Source organism: Argiope bruennichi, chromosome 1 (assembly GCF_947563725.1).
Source record: "Argiope bruennichi chromosome 1, qqArgBrue1.1, whole genome shotgun sequence".
Classification (NCBI taxonomy): Eukaryota; Metazoa; Arthropoda; class Arachnida; order Araneae; family Araneidae; genus Argiope; species Argiope bruennichi.
In genome coordinates, this window is record NC_079151.1 from 27823414 (window position 1) to 27836521 (window position 13108).

Here is a 13108-nt window from a genome sequence, read left to right on the forward strand (position 1 = left end):
CCGGATTTCGGATCTATATAAAAAGTCGCAAAAGGAAATAAAAGCAAGAAAAATTTCTCCCTAATAATAAACGACAGTAATTATCTATGAATTTTCAATTATTTTTTATGTAAGTCCTAAAACATATTTATTTCTGACAATTTTCTAGCATTTCATTTTTTTGTACCACATAAAGAATTTTATTAATCCAAAATTAAAAATATTCATAAATCTTTGTTAAGTTACTGAAATAAATAGTAGAGTGACTATTTACTTATCAAAGACAGTATACAAATTTTGTGTTCATTAATTATCTAGCTTATGTGCATTCGCATGTTAAAAATTAAAGCATATGTTTAAAGTATATATAAATTTACGAGTATGTTTGGTTTGTAAATCAGTGTAAAAACACATTTTATTCATTTTCCATTTAGTGTTAATTTCTATTTGCGATTTCCATTTTAGTGCCGAGTTAAATCTATAACAACTTTTTATTTAATACTAGTCACCGACCAACTGGCTCGCCAGCGGTTTAACAGCGGTTTCTACATTCGTGATTCGTGTGAAAATACTTTTGATGCCGGTGGTTTCTATTTATTGCTGTAAATATCTTGCTCTTCTTTCGTCTAATTTATGATTTTCCATTTGGAAGCAAGATATAGATCACAATCTTTTCCTTGCTCGAGAGTTGTAAACCGCTTTTGGTTTTGTCTAATATATGAGTTGCTGTTTCTGTATATAGCGTTTGGAATAGTTTATCCGATACCATCAATTGTTTTAGGATCTCGAAATGTGTTACACCTCGTAATTTTAAATAACATTCAAAACTCATTAAGTGTGACGCGAATTGTGCACGATTTTCGTTATTTCTTGAATCATTTCTAAAATTCTCTGAAACAGTTTGCTCTGTTGGTTCGAATTCTCTTTACTTATTGATTTAACTTCGTCATGATTATTTAAATCTTTCTTAGTGATAAGTTAGGATATTATAAGCTCTTTCCCCTAACAAATTTAACAAAATCTTTGCTTCAAATTTCTCTGTTACTTTTTTTAGTCCTAATTGCTTTCTTTAACAAAGTAAAAAAGTGATCCTAATCCTGAGCTTTATTCAGTGGTTTAATAAACTATATTCTCTCAAACTTGAATAAGCTATCCAGTGACTCTTCTGGTTCGGTTTACATACAAACCCTTAATTGCGCTAATTTTAATTCTATTACAATTCTCTTTAATCTTAAACGCTCTAGTTCTACTTAACTGTCCTGATCAGATTTTTGGTTTCTATTTCCTATTAGCCGCTTTTGGCGACTAGCTGATACACCTCTATTAATATTCGCTAAAATTTTGAATGAAAAATTTTTTGTAACTATTTCTTTATAGCAAAATAATTTTAAACTTCAGATTTTGATAGTTATATAATTCAGTCATACTATTATGCAGGTCTTAAAAAGTTCTGTTTATTGTAGTACACCTGACTCTCTAATTTTCTGTTAGCTCCCGTAAAATTTCAACTCATTTAGGCAATTTTGTTAGCAAATGTATGTCTATTACTGATGGTTTAGAAATTAGATATTAGACCCTGATTAGAGTGAATATTATGTATATATTAAATTATATTGTCCTTAAATGAAACTGATTTATTAAATTATATAGATATTATAAAAATAGAAAAACTTTCATATATTTTTTAGAAAATATATTTCATATTTACTTCATTTCATGCAGTACTGAAAAATTGCTCTTTTATATATTTAATATGTTTAATTTGCAATAACAGTTAACTTATTTTCTAATTTGAGCTTTTGTCAATATGATGGCAACTTTTGAATAAAAGCTAATTTTTTTTCCTTATGCACGCATAACGTATTCTTACAAGTTAGATTTTATTTTTATTTTGCGCGAAATAAGTTGTGGAAAATATAATTAAAATATTTTTTAAAAATTCATTAAAAAACAGAAACAAATTATTGGTTAAAACATTGGTATCATTAAAAAGGTAATTTTTTGAACTTTAACTTGAAGTTAAAGTCATGTTTGTGCGATAATATTTTCGGAAGTTATCCTGGAAAAACACCAAAATTTCGCTTAATTTTTAATTAATTAAAATTTTAATTAGAAATTAAAAAAAATAGCTTTGAGATGTACATTCCCGACCTCCAAGGTAAGCATGTATCTAATCTAGTAGCTGTAGGTCAAACGGTCTGGTCTGTAGAGCGCCAACACATACAGACATTGAGCTTTATAAGTACTAGCCGCCTATGGCGACCAGCCGGTGCAACACTCTTAATGTGCATTAAAATTTTAAATTAAACATTTTATGTAACTCGTCTTTTAATAGCTTCTTCCACAAAATATATTTAAACTTCAAATTTTGATAATCATATAATTCAGTCATACTATAATAAATGCAATATATATTAAGCCATAATGCATTATGTATCGCTCTAATTTTTCTCAGCTCCCGTAAATTTTCAACTTTAAATTGAAGTCGAAATGATTAAAATGCAATTAATATAAAAAGCATATTTTACTGTAAACATTTTTTTTTAAATAAGAGTACTGAAAAAAAAATTCGCTCGGCATTTAAGTCTTATATGCACTACAGAATTATTTTCATATTCTATGCAATATCGCCAAGATTTACTCAGATTCATCATAAAATTCAGTTTTTAGTTCTATTTTCAGAAAGATTTAAATTATTTGAATAACAATATTTTATTTTATTTCGGTCTAGAAATATGCTTCAAAAAATTATGAATTCTAAATTTTATACACTCCTTTAGTCCTAAGGAATTTTATTCGGCGAAATATTCTTGACGCTTCAACTTTTAAATAAATGAACATTTATTTAATCATTTTTCGAAACTGAAATAAATGAATATTTCGATCTTCTGTTATCAAATCTGATCAACTTATGAAGTTTTAAATAGAACACTCAACATTTTCATAATCTTAGGCCAATCAGTCTTGAGAAATACAAGGTTTTGATTGGGGCATCATCTTTGAGACGGTTGATGAAGAGGTTTAAAATCGCCCGTTTTTAATGAATAGCGATGATATACAAATTTTCATAATTCAGTCAGTTTTAGTGACTGATTTAGTTGATTAAAGGGCAACTCTTTTTTATTAAAAATATTAGTGTCTCAATATTTTGTTAAATATGATTCACAGAGCAAAGGATTTAGCTAAAAGCTAAACATTCATAACTTATTACAGCATATATTAAATCAAGTTACATAAAGTATAATTATTTAACTCATTTAGACAATTTTAACACGTGCATTTCTTTTTTAAAAAGTTTACATCCTTTTAATTCAGGGCCTAATGGCTAATTTGTATATTAAACCATATTTGCTTTAAATAAAGCTGATTTATTGAATTAATAATGCAGATATTTTAAAAAATAACAGAAACCTTTTTTTTTCCCCTTCTTTGCATTTCTTTAATAAAAACTTGCCACAGAACTTGGTGAGGAGGTGGAAGATGACCTTAAAGTGATTGAATTACGCGAATTAATATTGAAAACGTCGATTTACAAAGAAGATTTAGACTTTGTGAAAAATGCCCTAGAAAACATTATGACCGAAAGATTAGAACGTGAGGAACGAGAACGTGTCGCTGATGAAAAAGAATGGAATGGGAAAGAGCTTACGAGTTGGAGAAACTCCATCTGCAAGTGGAATCTCAGAAGTTGGAGCAGACTTCTGGTCTTGAACTTTTGCCTGCAGACCAACAAGCTACATTTAACTTGAAAAAGTTGCTTCCTGACTTTGATCCGCAGGATGGGGACGTGACCCTTTTCTTAAATCCATTCGAACGTCAAATGAAAATTCTAAAAATAGGTAAACAGAACTGGGTTGCTGATCTTCTAGGGCTACTACCCAATAGTGTGGCGCATCTCATCGCAAGAGAACCAGAACAGAAGCACATAACTTTGATCATATTAGATCCATGTTACTTCAACGGTTTAAATTAAGCGCTGACAGGATGCGACAACTCTTTGTAACTCGCAAGAAAGAAACCTGAAAGCACATGGAAAGACTTAAATTTTGATCTGCGTGGCTATTTTGAAGCATGGCTAGCAGAATTGAACATAACGAAGATTGAAGAATTAAAAGATCTAATGATCATGGATCAAATGAAGAAGCGTTCTTCCCGAAGAACCATTTTATTGATGTATGGAGTGAATGGGTTACCCCAAATGATCTAGTGGAGAAATTAGATAGTTATGAACCAACTCAGGCAACTCGAGCATCGAATCAACACTGATGAACATCTCCCGTCGCCGTACCACCGTACAGGATGTCTCCAACTACCTATGAAATTGCTAGCCCAAGTGATCCATCCACCTCCTTACGAACATATACCTCAGCTCTACGTTCGTATAGTCAAAACATGGAAGCGGATACACCACTGCATCTGATTCGCAAAAGAGGCCGACCACCAAAACTCAAATCCCTTTCCTCAGGAACCAATAGACCTCCAGACAATTCAAATTGTGCCTCCTAGAGGGACATCACACAACCCCCGATAGACAAGGCCTCTGCGGGTTTCTGTGACGTCACAACGAGACGGTACACTCCATTCCCTTAACATCAAGTCTCTGCGCGCTAGAGAGTGAAGAGAAATTACTTTTCACTTGTTAATATCATTTCATATGCTTCCATATCATGCAATTCAACACACATATATTGTAGAATTCATTAATAATTAAAATGCAGCCGCTTTCCACATCACCCTGGAGGTACGGTGCTTGGTATGCATTACCTTTTTTGCATTAAGTGCAGGGCAGGTTTCCCAGTAGGTGTATCTCCCCTAGATTTAAAACTATTATCTTCATTCATTACATCATTAAAAATTATATCTGTTGCAAAATATTTTTGATTAGAAAATTTCAAAATTTCTTCTTCATATATGGTACATAAATTTTTAAGTTATAATATAAAAAATACATTTGCAATGCTTTTATTCATTAATTTCAAAACAATTAAATACAATAATGGTTTTATGAATATTTGCCGTGGCGTCAACTCCAAGAAAGCAATAAAAACAATATTTCACGAAACAGTTATTCTATTCAAAAAAATATCCAATAAATCTTTGAAACATTAGACGAGCTTTCTTATTTAACTATATATTTTATCATTACTTTGTTAGAAATATCCTTACTAAATTTATCAAATTTTCTTTCCTTTCCGGTATTAGAAGAGCTTTTCAAACTATCATGTAATTATTCAATAATGCATTGACTGCAGACCAGATTGCCAATCTATAAACATTTTCCGGTTTATGTCCTGAAATGCCTTTGCCATAATCATGTACTTCTTCATTCACTACATCATTAAAAATTACATCTGTTGCAAAATATTTTTGATTAGAAAATTTCAAAATTTCTTATTCACATAAGGTACAGAAGTTCTGAATTATAATAAGAGCCGGCCTTAAATATAAAGGAGATTGGGTGCAAGAAACCATTTGGAGCCGCAATTTTTTTTAAAGTAAAAAAAAAAAAAAAAAAAAAATTACAAACATTATATATAATGCTATTGCGTGTATATTTGTTTAATGAATTTGTTTTTGCTTTTAATTACTTCAGAAAAATCACCATTTTTTTTTCAATGATTTGTGCAGCAAATGCTTGTAAGCTTCTTCACGCCTTGATCAACTACACTTCTTCCTTACTTTTAATTTGCTGAATTTAATTTGAAATTTTTTATATCAGTGATTAAATTGACACATTTTTAAATCTACCTTCTCTCTGTACAATGAGAATATCAATTGCTGTGATATTTTTAATACCCAAATTCTTTAACTTCATCTTCTTTTATTTCCGAATATGATCTTTTTCTTTTTCAAATTCGTGTTTTAAGAAAATTTTCTGAATTATTCAAATTGCATTTTATCACTTTTGATTCGTCTAAAAATGTGTTGAATTTTGTACTTAAATTTTGAACTTCAGTTTTAATTTTACTGATCAATTTAAAAGCCGAATAAAAAACAACTGTTTTTAGTTGAAATAATTCATTGGTAGTGTTAATTTTGGGCAATATTGAAAACTATACTATTAAGTATAAAATAAATGGCATTTCTTTTATTGATTCCAATATTTTTACTTCGCATACCGCTGTACTATCTCTATTTACCTCAATAAATTCTTCTAGGACATTACAAATTTTTTCAAACTGTGTATACATTGCTTTAACTGAATCCATTCTGGCTTCCCAAAGAGTATAAAAAAGCATAGACAAGTTGTAATATCCCAAAAAAAAAAAAAAAAAAAATTAAAATATATACTGCTGGAAATGGTATCACAAATTAATAAATTTAAAAAGTATGATGTGCAAGACATATAAATTGCATATGGATTTAGAGCAACTATTCTAAATTGCAAAACTATTCTAATTGCAATTCATTGCTCTAATATTTCATTTAAAGTGTTGATGTTATTGATTTTTATAGGTAAAGAAGAAATGTTTGGAATATTTGACAAGCTTGTTTTTCCAACAAAAGCTGACACCTCTAATAAATCATTTATTACAACAGACAAGGCAATTTCAGGACCAGAACTTAATTCAATGCTCACGAATAAAATTTTGTTTTCTTTATGAATGATATTCCAGAAATTTTTCAAATTTACTAAAGAAATGCGCTGCTTTAGTTCTTCCAAATTTTTAAATTCTCTTGTCTCATCGTATTTCTTTTTTTCTGTTATGCTTTCCTGGAGAGTTTTCTTTATATATTGTTGCTCCAATTTCATCTTTTTTTTTTTCTGGATTTTCCCTATGAAATGTTGAAGATGACATGTAAGTGGCACAATTTGGCATCTGAGATGGAATTGCTCCAATCACTAGTCTCGGATATTTAAGAGGGGCACTTAATAAATTTTCCTGACTTCGAATCAAATATACTAGGTTCTCTTTCAATATCATTTTTTTTAATGTAATTCACAGACCTACAGTAAAGGAAATTATTCGTAAATATTGACTTCCTTTAATGTTTAATTTAAATACAGTAAGAAATATACAACATAAAACAATATATAATTACTCTCGTGCTTTTATCGTTATGTTATATAATAAAATTTAACTATATAAACGTAATTATAGATATAATAGTAAATAAAGCATGTAAACATAATTACGGCAAATATTATTATAATTATTGACAATAATTACAGACATTATTACCTGTATTACAGCATTTTATAAAATAATTCTTTTCATAACGCACTTGATTAAAATTACGAATAATGGATATTACTTAGCTGTTAAATTTCTAATGTGAGAATAAATGATTTTTCATTTAGAAACATTAAGCATTAGTTTAAAATAATTAAATAAGCTTACCCTACTATGCTGCGTCGGATAAAATCCTTCACGATGTATAGCACTTAACCACTTCTTTTTAAGCTCATCATTTTTAGTAAAGGCAAAAACACTTACTCTTGGACCATTCCTGTAATTTCTGTTACAGTTTGGAACACAACAGATCAAAGGCATTTCTATTCCTTATTTTTAGTAATCCAAATGATTTTTCTTGCAAATAAGAAATGGCACTTCCTATCTACTCAAACACAGGAGGGCCACTGGCTAAAACATGGCGTGGGAGGAAGAGTTCGTTTCTTATCAGTAAACTTGAAGAGGGTGAAATTCCTCCCTCGGTCCCCCAATTCGCACCCACTCGTGTAACCTCTCGGAGCGACGTCATTACTTTCTGTGACGTAAGTTTTCCGGCCTTGTCTAACGGGGGTCGTGGACATCATCGGAGCCAGAGGGGGAGATTGCAGCACCTCATTTTCATCTTGTGCAGAGAGCGCCCCTTTGTGGCGTTTTACAGAGACAAGCAGTTGAACGAGAGACCTGCATCCTTAGGTCGAATTTTTCCCTAGGCGCACCCCTTGCGCTAACGTCGAATGCTTTCAGTTGGAAACGGTGGAACCGCTCTACCATACTGTTTACTTTAACTTAATGGTCTATGTGTGTTTGTAAATTTTGTAGTGAAGCCGTGTTTGTGTAGATTAAAAATATATTTAAAACCGGGTAGTTCAATAGAAAATCTCAACACACTCACTAATACTTATTTTAAAAATCGAATACATTTAAAGAAGTTGCTGCATAATAAACCGTATAGCAAATTTAAAAATTCAATTTTTTTAGTTGGATAATACAACTCAAAATAGATGAAAATTAAATGTTGTATTTTATATTTAAGAAAGGGTTTTTCCAACTTTAATACAAAATAATTCTGAATAATCAGCTGCTAAAAGAGTTTATTTATCGAAAAAGAAAATCAAGAAGCAATCAATACAAAGTATGTTGCAACACATTCATTAACATCCATTCACCATTTCTCAAATGTTATATTTTATTCATAAAATCAATTTCCCGAATAAAGGACATTCAAAATTTATCCACTTGCTATCAGGAAGGAACAAGCAAATTGTTAATTTTCAGATTTAAATAGGAGTGAAGATTAATCGTCATTAAAGACATTGAAAAACAATTTGACAATGTTAAAAAACCCAGAGAACTGAAATTCGCCCGATTCTACCATATTTTTAAAGCATGGTTAGCTTTCCAATTTGTCTTCTCTATACTCGATCAATAACTAGCAAATGAATTTAAATAAAAAGATTTGAGGGAAAGGATATGAACAAATGACTAATAATTCACTTTAAACATTTCCACTTTTCATTTGAATCAAATCGATATTCTTTTAACGACTTGGATGTATGCATGTCTTCAACTAACATATTCGTAATCTGAATTTATAATTTCTCTGAAACGTATCCCATCGAATAATTGTTAAGGGAATCAAGAATATTCCGAAAATTAAATACAAAATTGAATTTGAAATACATAAACTTTATTTGCATATTTGATATACAAGAGCAAGTCATTTACAAAATTATTAAAACATAAAAAGTGGAATATAAACGCATTAAGAATTGAGTACACATAAAGATAGCAAAGGCTTATTACACAAATTAAATTGGCTTAAGATGAATTCAGTTTTATAAGTAAAACATTCACTTAACATCAAATTTACATACTTGAGTTGAAATATTTTAAGAAGCATTAATTGCAAAATATAACTAGAGAAACATTTATATAAATTAGTGCATATTAACATTCATTATAAAGATTTTGTTTCAATGCTTAATGTAACAGAGTAAGTGAAAAATTTAATATTCTTTAAATTAGAAGAAAAGCATTTTTAGCCAATTTATTGAAAAGCTGACAATTCATAATACCAGACTTTCATGTTATTGAAAGAAAAGCAACCTGCCCTACATTATGTTTAACATTCATCGCATCCATTCACTTTTTCCTTCAACAAAAGAAACATTATATTCGAGTAGAATTATGCATATTATTTTATACTAATCATTAAAGAGCATCGTATTTTCTCTGAAAGCATACTGATCACCGTGGTGATCAAGCACGATGATCAAATGCTTTCAGAGAATCAAAAGATATTTTGACTGACTGGCCGGCCGAGCCAATCAAAGTATCCTTTATCCGCGAATGTAAACATTTATATAAAATTAAAAGCCGAACCAGCGAGATATTTAGCGAGATTTACTATTTATCTTATTATAACTATTACTATTTTATTTTAAATTTAACATGAGTAAAATTATCTAAATAATTATAAATGGATGCAACGAACAGCTATTTAATATATCTACATAGACTACGATAAAAAAAAATTCTGAAGTGTTAAAAAGAGTATGAAGGGTTATGAATTTAAATCTATGTTTTTAAATTGATTCAGAAATACAATGCATCAAGGAATTCACATACGAAAGGTAATGAAAAAAACTGAAAATCTATTTTCTAACAATTTTAGAATATTTATGGTTCCAAAAGTCAAGCATTAACAAAATCAAAAATATAACCATAAAATATCTTTACAAAATATATCAACGTTTCAAGTGCTTAAATATACTATTAATATTTATTGAAATTTTCTCGAAATTTCAAAATATTTAAGAGTACATTCATGTTGACAATGGATTGTGATTTATCTTCCATACACAATAGACAATTTTCTTGACAAAAGCGATTATTCGCATATTTTAAAATTGGCCGAACATACAAATATATATTACAGTTACTATAGCAGATTTCATCATTCAAAATTCTTACTGAAAACTTACAAATCTTAGAAGACATTAAAAGTATGCATATGAAATTAAGCAAAAGATAATTTGGCAAATTGCAATAATTACTTCATAGGCGAATGTCAGGATTATGAAATGCAAATTTCTTTAATATAATAAAGTCACTCGTATGCCATTGGAACGTATTAAATTATTGGATAATTTATTTCATAATCAAAGTTTTTTTTTTTAAAGGGACAAGATCACGAAATTGTTTTAACGAGCATCGGCTTTCAATAAAAAATGAAACCCAAAAACTGCAATTTTGAAGAGAATGTAGGCAAACTGAAAAATCATTCAAACAATTATGCTCACGTGAAGTAGTAACATAAGTTTACAATAAAATATTTTTTCAATATTTCAGCAATCGGCGATTAAAAATAATCTAAGATCATTTAATAGCGTAAAGATGCATTTTCCATTCACAATGACATAATGCACTACACAAATTAATTTGTTTTTATTTTATGGTACTGAAAATTGCAATTCCTGCCCATACTGCTGGGTCAATGAAAGTTGTGCTTGTCAGTTTATTGAACTCTAGTAAGGGATTGGTAATCGTACAGAAACGTTAAAGCTAATTTTATCAAAAATATGAATCAAACATACAGTCTTGTTGGATATTTGGTTTATATTACTAGCAAAATTAAATACACTATCTAATTTAAAGTTATCCATAAGAGATCTAGATAGGGGAAACGGCTTTTTTTTTAAAGATTTTTTTTTAAGTATTTCTTAAGGAGTAAATATCTCATTTGAAGGGAATGAATAAACCTTTAAAAGTTGGTATAAGAATAAAAGTCCAGACAATTTTAAGATGAAATATTGAATTGCCAAACATTGGTTTTGAATTAGATTTTCAGCAGACTTCAAACTTTGCAAAATTCGAAAAAAAATTCTCCAAAAATAAATAAATATTCAGCATGTTGCTCTTACAATAGAATAAGACATTTCAGAGATGTATTGATAGCCACAAGTATTGACTACATACATAATCACATTATCCCTTATGCAGACCATTTATGTATTATTTTTTTGGTACTAATATCAATTCAGTTGACGCCAAAATGAATTTTACAAACTCAACTGCATAAATTGGATCTCCATTCATAGTTCCATTGAAAAGACTCCGAATTGCAAAGTTGAAAGCTACGAATGGTATCTTGTGCCGTGATCACTTCGGTTAAAACATGTCGACATCTGAAAAGATTGAATCAATAAATTAAATCAAACTATCAAGAATGCCATTAAAAAAATTTAGTTTATATTCCGGCATTTGCCTTTAAATCCACTCCAATAATTCAATAATCCGAAAAAAATGTTTAATTGCTATCAATAGCAATCTACATTCAGGATTTTTCCACCACTAGTTCTCATTATGAAAAATAGAACTAAATTATTTGAAAATTGCATTTAAATCGTTAACACTTAATTGTTCTAGAATCTTCTGAGACATGTGTTTTTATTTTCTATGGGTGTCAGAAATGGTAAATAATAAATGCTCTAATAGCACCCGATTGTCATTTAGATTTTAGAATACGGTAGATTATGCCTGGCTCTTGAAACTTTCACAGAACCGCTTAAAAGCGCCGAAAACGAACGCATCCTTGCATAGTGGAGAAAGAAAACCCTATGTTGAGAAAGGATCTCAATTCCTTCAGTAAAGATTGCAAATTAATTTCCTAGGTTGACGTTTACATACTTGAAAATCAAACGAGTTCGCTGAGCTTACCGATTATTGCATGCTAGTAACTGCGGTTAATGAAGGAATGAAAATTTTAAATATCAACTGCAATACGTTTGGTTTAGCCCAAAAAATAACACAAAATAATGCCGAAACATTTTTTGCTTATCTTCCACAGGCAATGGCTGAAAGTCTGACTATACATTTCCCTAGTGACAAGCAGAAAGCCGACACAGCCCAACTCCATTATTAGACGACGAATTACTTCGACATTTAATTATAGAAATCGATCTCGCAGGATGACTAACGATAAGTCGGTTCCTTATGTCCAGAGGTAACTAAAATTTCAACTTTCCAGGTAATTATCTTAATGTATCTTTGGATCCTCCGGAATACTTTCTAGACGAACCAAATAAAAGAGCTCTTCCTAATACACCATTCTGATAGTTTTATTATAATAATTCAAGAACTTACCAGGTCCTGAGAATGTGATGCTTCAAATTATCGTAAGGGAATTGGTAAATATTGATGATTTGTAAATGGAACCGAGAAGACCGTATTGCTGATGGTGCTTTTATCCAAGAAAAGATGCTTCCATAATAGTCTTAAGTTGTCCGACCCATGAATACCTAACGAAAAAATAAGCAATTTTATAGTTGTAATTATCATTTCATAATCAAAAAGGATCGTATTCAATCTTCATTTCGATATGACAACTATAATTTTACAACTTACCGATATCACTTTGGTACCGTTCTTTTTCCAGAAATTCAGACATCTCCCATATTTAGAAATTGTGGCCTGGGCCGAAATAACACTCGCTCTACTGAAGGGAATTGGTGTTAAGCCGTTCAAATAAATGGCATCAAATGTATTCTTTGCATAGTGAGCTGCTCTAGTATCAATTGCAGGAGATTCTGCCTCGTTTTCAATTTATAAGACGTTCCATCTTACTTGAGTAGACACGAATTCCATAAGAATACTATCAGGTATAAGTAAAGTAGTTTAAATTGATATATAGTTCTTGCTATTATTACTCTAAAAAATGAAATTTTCATTCGTCTTTTTTGAAATTTTCAGAACAGTACAAGAAGTAATTGCCATGGTTTTCCCCTATCTCAGACTACACATGAGAAGTCAACGCAATTCCGATTCTCATTTCTTAGAAGCCACTTCTCTGGAATATGCAGAGATAATAAATATTCCTTTCATTTTCAACCCACTGTGTAGGTTGTTTTAAATTCTTTTTCTGTACAAAGTTGATACATTAAGCTCGGTATAAT

General features: G+C 30.0%; 1 long non-coding RNA gene across 1 annotated transcript; it reads right to left on the bottom strand.

The window, feature by feature from the left end:
• Window positions 1-10859: 10859 nt before the first annotated feature.
• On the bottom strand, window positions 10860-12843 carry LOC129966945 (uncharacterized). Its single transcript, XR_008784331.1, has 3 exons — window positions 12561-12843; window positions 12300-12454; window positions 10860-11341 (listed from the first exon to the last, which is right to left on the bottom strand). It is a non-coding gene; the product is annotated as an uncharacterized LOC129966945 (long non-coding RNA).
• Between the last annotated feature and the right edge of the window lie 265 nt (window positions 12844-13108).